The sequence below is a fragment of the Platichthys flesus genome, chromosome 2, assembly GCF_949316205.1.
Source record: "Platichthys flesus chromosome 2, fPlaFle2.1, whole genome shotgun sequence".
Classification (NCBI taxonomy): domain Eukaryota; kingdom Metazoa; phylum Chordata; class Actinopteri; order Pleuronectiformes; family Pleuronectidae; genus Platichthys; species Platichthys flesus.
The window spans coordinates 9,848,449-9,855,741 of NC_084946.1; positions in this window are offsets into that span (position 1 = coordinate 9,848,449).

Consider the following 7,293-nt stretch of genomic DNA (forward strand, 5'->3'; position numbering starts at 1 on the left):
AAATGCACATTTAAAAAAAATTCTGGTTCTTCTAAAAACAATGTCTCACTTCTGTAAATCATTTCAAATCTTTATTACTCCACCACATGAAGTATAGTCCACTGTAAAGTATTTTTCAGAAATTACTTTTTTTTAATTCCGATATGAAAAAAAAATTCAGCCACAATCTTATATTTATATTCTTATAATAATTGTTTATAATTAAACTACTACCAAAACAAACTCTTATGTTTAAAATTCCTTTCATAGATTTTCTTTACAAAATATTTATCATTATTATGGTAAATCATAAAGAGGAAACAGCATACTAAAATGCAGATGCAGTACTAAATCTGCAGTTGTGGGTCTACATGTTTGGTAATTGTGTGTTTGTCTCAGCAAATAAAATGTTATTCTAAATCTTTTCGCCGAAAAAGGGGAAAGTCTTTGTCCTCATTGGGTTAACTCCAGAGCTAGTGGTGCATATTATTAGCTGTCTGGTCTGATTCATTATGTGACACAACAGAAGGGAGAATGAATGGGTCGGCTTCCCAAACACAATGGGCCGACACTGGACTGTTGCTGTGACACACACGCGCACACACGCACACGCTCAAGTCATTTGCCCCTGACCCAGTGCCTGTTTAATGCAATCCGATTTGGTTTGTCGACACCTGTGGGCTCCAGCAGGTTATAATGGGGAGAAAATGATAAAGTGTGTGTGTGTGTATGTATGTGTTTGCCTGTGCAAGTGAGTGTGTGTGACAGAGACCTAGAGAACAGGAGAGAACCTTACTCATCCATATGGCTGCACATGTAGACATATAATGCTGAGATGTGTCTACACCGAAGTGGAAAGCGTCTGCAGAGGACAGGATCATAATGTTGGTGGACATTGAGCTTAGCGAGTCTCTGTGGAAGCGACGTGGATGATAACAGCCTGACAGCTGCGAAGCATCACCGGAGTGCTCCTTGGAAGGAGCTGCCAGGCCGGCCGGAGCGTGAGCGAGCTTGGCCTAAAAAGTTTATAGTCAGTGTTGCACAACAAAGAAGAATTGTCTATGCCTACACACTCTGGTGTCACGCACCACTTGTGTTGTAAGGAGGTCCAGACACTGCTGTTGCTCGGAAGAGTCAGTTTCATAACCTGGTGATTTTATTGTTTATGGCATGGTTTCCCAACACATGGCCCATCAAAACACTTTATAGTTGCACAATACCTGAGATGGATGGGTTATTAGAACATCTGTGCTATCCGATTCATTTCACAGAAGACTTTGCGACTCAGATAAATCTGATTGTCCTTCTTCATTGAGTTTATCTGTGTGTGGGCTGACAATAACCATTGTAAACACAGTTAGGCACACAGCCCATGACCATTACTTAGCCTCCTGTTGTAAGTTTGAATACATCATGGTATTTAATTTCTGCCTAGTATCATACAATTTTATTTTGTATTATCCTTCATCCAATTAATCAGTTAAAGAATTAACCACAATAATTGGGATTTTTTTTCTCAAAAGGAATTTATAATCACACATTTTTTCTGCTGTCTTAATCAGCCATCAATTTGTATTTTTCCATTGGGTGTCTTGTGTATCCAAATTTCTTTCATTTTGATAATGTTTAGCAAAAGCTGATTGTGGCTGATTCCCAAGAACCTGTTTGCATAGGGTCTATCAAATGGTTTAATGTCCAGCAATCATGTAGGGTGCTGGTGAGCTTCTCCTACAGTGTGACCCATTTAATCAAAGCAATCAAAGCCCATTGTTGCACTTTCTCAATCACTTGGAATTTCCCATTCACGTGATTGTGAAAGTGTTCTTGGACATTTGAGTTGGACCATATGGCGCTTTTCTAGTTACAGCGACCACTCGAGGCATTATAGATAACAAGTCAAGTACAGCCAGTCACAAAGCGTTTCTATATGCCAGCATTCAGGAGCGAACCATGGGTTTTGGACAACCTGATCTACAAGTTAAAGTCTAAAAGTTTATGCTTTAACCAAAGAGGAGGGATCTGTTCTTAGATTATTGCATTTGGACAGTTAAACAAAAAAGTATTTTTTGAATTATATTATAGTATAGTATTTCACAGTTTAAAATTTGCAAAGCAAAGCAAAGAGAGAATATTTATCATTATCTAATTTGTCATCTTGTGACCCCTCATATATATATTTTGACCCTTCAGAGGTCCAACCCTCTGAGAAAGTGCAATAAAAGCAACTTCTATATCACAGTTTAAATAACTCAATGGACAACTTTATGTGCGTTTCTCTGCTTTTTAACTAGAAGTTGACTTTTGACGATCCTCTGGCTGGCATACGTTGTTTGACCCCCTCCTTATAGACATAACCAAATGCAACTGTTTCTGTGGGTGTGTGTGTTTGTGCATGCAGAATATGTGTCTGTTTGTGTCTGTGCATGTGTGTTTGTGTGTGTGTGTGTGTTTCCGTGCTTGATAATGTGTTGTGTTTGTTTGTGTGGGCAGACCATGACTGTCAGTCAGACCAGACGAGGGAGGGTGGTAGGGGGTCGTCATTAGCAAGGCCCAGCATAGGCCTTGTTCAGGGTTAACAGGGTCGTGCTCCTGCCAAAGGTGCACATGTGGCACTTATTTGCGTCCAGAGGTTAGCATGGTGGATGGGGGCGGGTAGTTTTGGGGTTCACTTGCTAAGTGGGCATCCGTCAATATCATATTTCAGAATGATTTCATTCACATAGTCAGAAGCAGTGTCTAAGCCATTACGATTCAGGAAGCTGATTTTAAATTCAAACCCAGTATGGATGAACGATGAACAATTGGAAATGAAATGGTTTGGAAGTTTAATTGGAGCAATCTTAACTGGAGCAATGCAAAATAAGTCATTCCTATTTAAATTTTTTTTTGTCTGGCCATATGTCGACTATGTCAAAGAATTAGATACTTGGTGCAAGAGCGAATATTTTGGGGCTCTGTGTGCAGACAGCAGATATCCAGGCCAAGACTTCTTTAGTTTCTTTAGTCACACGAGTAGAACTTTTCTCCACACAAAACACAAACGTTTATGCTTCTTGTTTAGGTCCAACCGGCTTATTAAGCTGCTGCTGATCAAAGCCTGCTCAAATATGACTCGTCAAACTAAAACCAGAAATCAAAATGTGTCTCTTCCGTACAGATTCTGCATATTCACATGCGGACTCCGTTTTGAGAGAACAAGAGGAATGTGGGAGAAAATCCACATCTGTCTCTGTAATTTTTTTTCTCTCAAATGATTCGATACAGTTTTATATTTATAGCACCAAATCACAACATGCATTATATCGAGGCATTTAAGGTCAGGGCTTTGCAATATTATAGAGTGAAACCCAACAGATCCCACAGTGAGCCGGCACTTGGCGACTGTGGAGACGAAAACAACTCCCTTTTTTTCAGGAGGAGACCTCGAGCGACGTCTCTTTGCTCTTCACTGGAGTCAAAACTTTACCGAACATTTGAACGTGCATTTGTGTAATATAAACAATCTTGACCAACAAAAGGAGTCTATAATTCTGGCAGTCTCACTTCATTGGCCTCTCTGTAATTGTACTGGATGTCTTTTAATAACGCACTAGCCACAGTCAAGACTATATGGTTTGGACATAAGAAATAACCTTTTTGGCTTTCTCAGAGTTTGATGAGAAGATTGAGTCTGTGGCTTTACAGTGAATATAAAGCTATACCACCAACAAACAGCCAGTTAGTTTGACATAAAGAGTCAAACTGGAAAATGGCTAAGTGGGCTCTCTGCAAAACAGGCTCTAAAACTCACAGATTAACACATTTGATTTAGTTAATTCTGCACTAAAGAGTGTAAAAAAGATTGTGGTTTTATGTGGGATAAGTGACTATTTAATGGCCGGGCGTGGTTACTTCTGGAGTCTTGTCGTCAGTTTGAGGTTCTCAGGCATCCAGCGGAGACTCCAAGAAATCAAAGCTCAGGTGGATGTTGTTACTTTTGGAGAAAGCCAGGGAAACTCTTTCCTCCTGTTTCCAGTCTTTGTACCTAGAGCCAGAAGTGTTCAAACTATGAGGTGCTGCCCAGGAAAGCACAAAGTGGGGCGTCTAAAGGAAGAGGTGTCACATTAGGAAAAGAGGTGAGAAGCAATTACTTTAAAAGTCTAAATGCATTGGTTTTTGCCAAAATACACTTTCCCTCTTGTAATGATTACGCCGTCATATCTGGACAGACGTGACGCAATGTTTTTTTTATTAACTCAGGCTTTCGATGATACAATAACCTCACATATTCAGTAAAAAAAATCCGTAAATCTGCCTAGATATCCCAGCAAAGGTAAATTGACTGAGAATTATTGTATGTTTATCATATGTATAGTTGTCTGTACATCTATAAACTTCTCAAGTGACACCTTTACAGGAATGAATTGATTGGAAGAGTGAAGAAACATAAGCTGCTTTCAGACATGCACTGAAATCCGGAAAACCACTTGACATTCTCCGGAGGGGCTGTTTGTGAGAACGCAAATTTCCCAGCGAGAGCCCTCGGACTTTCTGCAGTTTCGAATTTTTTTTATTTAATGTCTGAATGGAGTTTTTGGTGCTAAAGGGATCCATCACCCAACAATGAAAACCACTCTTTATCTACTTACCACTATGCCGATGGAGCAGTGGGTGAAGTTTTTGAAACCACAAAAAAACATTTTGGAGTCTCAGGAGTAAGCAGCGTTGCAGCCAAATCCAATGTATTAGATATGGCTGCAATGCTGTTTTCCTCTGAAACTCCTTAAAGTGTTTTGTGGACTCATTGTCATGGCTCAGAAGTGGTCAGGAAATGTTTGTAATGTGATAGTGTTGTCTGTCATATGCTTCATCCATGACTTTCAGTGGACCTCATGTGGAGCTCCACGTTGGACAGAGCTCTTTAGTGTCATCATTTCAACTCTGAATGCAAGATGGCATTAAAGCTGTTATGACATGCAGTAGCCACAAATCTTTTCCTTAAATTAGTCATCTTATATACATTCAGTAATGTGCCAGGGCACTTTAGATTTTTAGATTATTATCCATCATGCAGGACCATCAGAGAGGTGCCGGAAAATCTGCCTGAAATTGACACCGGAGCACGACAAAAACTCCAGAGGCAAAGAACTTTCTTAACAGACAAGCAGAGCGAGGAGTCCTGCAACAGATGGTATGACTACAAGGCACCGATATCAACAATGGAGTCAGAGGACACTGAGACAACATAAATCCACAGAGGTATAGGAATACATAAGAGTTTACACATTGGAAAGACGGATCTGTTGGGGTGTGGGCTTCGGCCACTAACAGGCCTTAAATCACTCAAACACATCTGGCCAGTGACTCCACGACTTAAATCATTGGAACATCTTTTTTCTCTGTTTCTGTTTGCCCAGATCCCGTATGGAGCAGTCACCGCTCTGTGAGTGGGCAAGCTAAACTGATTATTAGTGGCCAGAGCTGTGGATACATTTATATATTGTCTCATGATCAGTCTGCTTATTAAGAGCAATCAGCCCCTCATTGCATTCAATAGAAAATTGAAGCCATTTATCTAAAAATTCCTTTAGCAAGTTTGATTTGATTCCTCGGGGGCCTGAATGTTTTTGTAAAACTTGAGGTCAATAATCTTCATGATATGAACCTATTTGTAAAACCGTTTGTTCTATCTCCTTCATGATCCCGATGATTTTGTGTTCATTTCAAGCCGCTGTATTTGTTTAGTTTTTTTACACCCACTCCGCCGCTGTCTTTTTTAAACTCTTGCGTCACTCTTGTTCTTCAACTATTCTGAGTGATATTTCTGACGGACTTTGTGGCGTGAGTCATCCCATTGCGCTGTTATTTTGTCCTGAAAATAGGTTTGAATTGCGACAGCATCAAATTATTCCTCTTTGGAGACAGTGCTCCTTAATGGAAAAACGTTGAAGTGGAGTTGTGATGGTGCGGAGGCGGGTATAATAGGAGGTGTACTTCCTGAGCCGCTGTGTGGGATGTGTACTGTTTGCAGTTGACGGCTCCTCTTTCACTAGCTCTCGACTCTATGTCCTCCGAAGAACTCTTTACAAATTATTATACCTACTCCTTGTATATATATGTAGAAGATGATGGCTTAATACGTTTTAAAGTTAGGGGTTAAAGTAACAACATATTCCTTTCCACTTTCGTAACATTATACAGAACATCCTGCCTTGACACAATAACCCCACAGTGCTGGCAGGTATGGACAGTTCCTCTCAGCGTTCCTTAAATCCCTAAGCTGGAGCAGCATCCAAGGCCACTCCTGGTCAACACGCCAGACTTCCCTGTGATTTGTGCGGTGTCTAATTTGTTCTCCATATGGTCCATGCACACACACACAGGCACAGGCACATAGTATATATTGGCTAATTCTCTCTACACACCGACTCTCACACGTATATATACACACAGAAAAACCCTCTCGACCTTTATGCCGTCTCTCGTCTTCGAGGCTGCTAATGTAAACTGGGTCCACATGTGCTTTACAGCCGCTTGTTAGAGTTTTTAAATATAGGTGGCTGTCCTGATCAACTAGCATAAATCCTCTGCTAGAGTGGAATTAATGAGGCATGTAGGATTCATCTGCTATTAAGGCCTGAGCTCTGGACACTGAACAGTCCCCTGGTTGAAGTAGGAAACGGGATGGAGATGTACGTAGGTTGGGAAGCCAGACGGGGGGACACCCACTCTCTGGCAAAGCCATACAGTGTGTTGGCTTTTGTTATAGAGCGTCACCTCAGATTAAGCCACCTCAGAGGAGCGCTGCTTTTTCCCCGAGTAGAGCTCCTCACAGGGGTGGGGCTTTGATGTACAGGAAATAAGGCTTGACTGGGAGACCCCAGGGAGCAGAGGTCACATCAACCACTGGACACGTTTGAGAAGATGCAGAGGCAGGGCGTTGCACCGTGCTAAACTTTTGCGAAATTACTTTCCTCAAGAGGGAAGGAGGGAGGGGGGGGATTGGATGGTGTGAGGGTATACGCTGAGGGCCTCGGGTGCTGTAATTTGGCTGCTGACATCCTCCTTGTACGCTGAGATGGTGACCTGTTGCGCTACCACCAAATTAACTTCTTATTTATTTTTCCACAGACTTTGAAGTCTTTCGCTGTGTCCCATTCCCTTTTTCTCTTGATCTCCCATTTTTACTTTTGCATTGATTTACATCTTCATGGTCCCAACCTTTGTAGTGCAAAAGGAAAACTCTCTAATTTCAGCTAATGAGCACGGAATTTTGGAGAGGTGTAATTTTTGGGATGAGGCAACTTTTTCAGGTGAAAATTTGCAATGCAAATA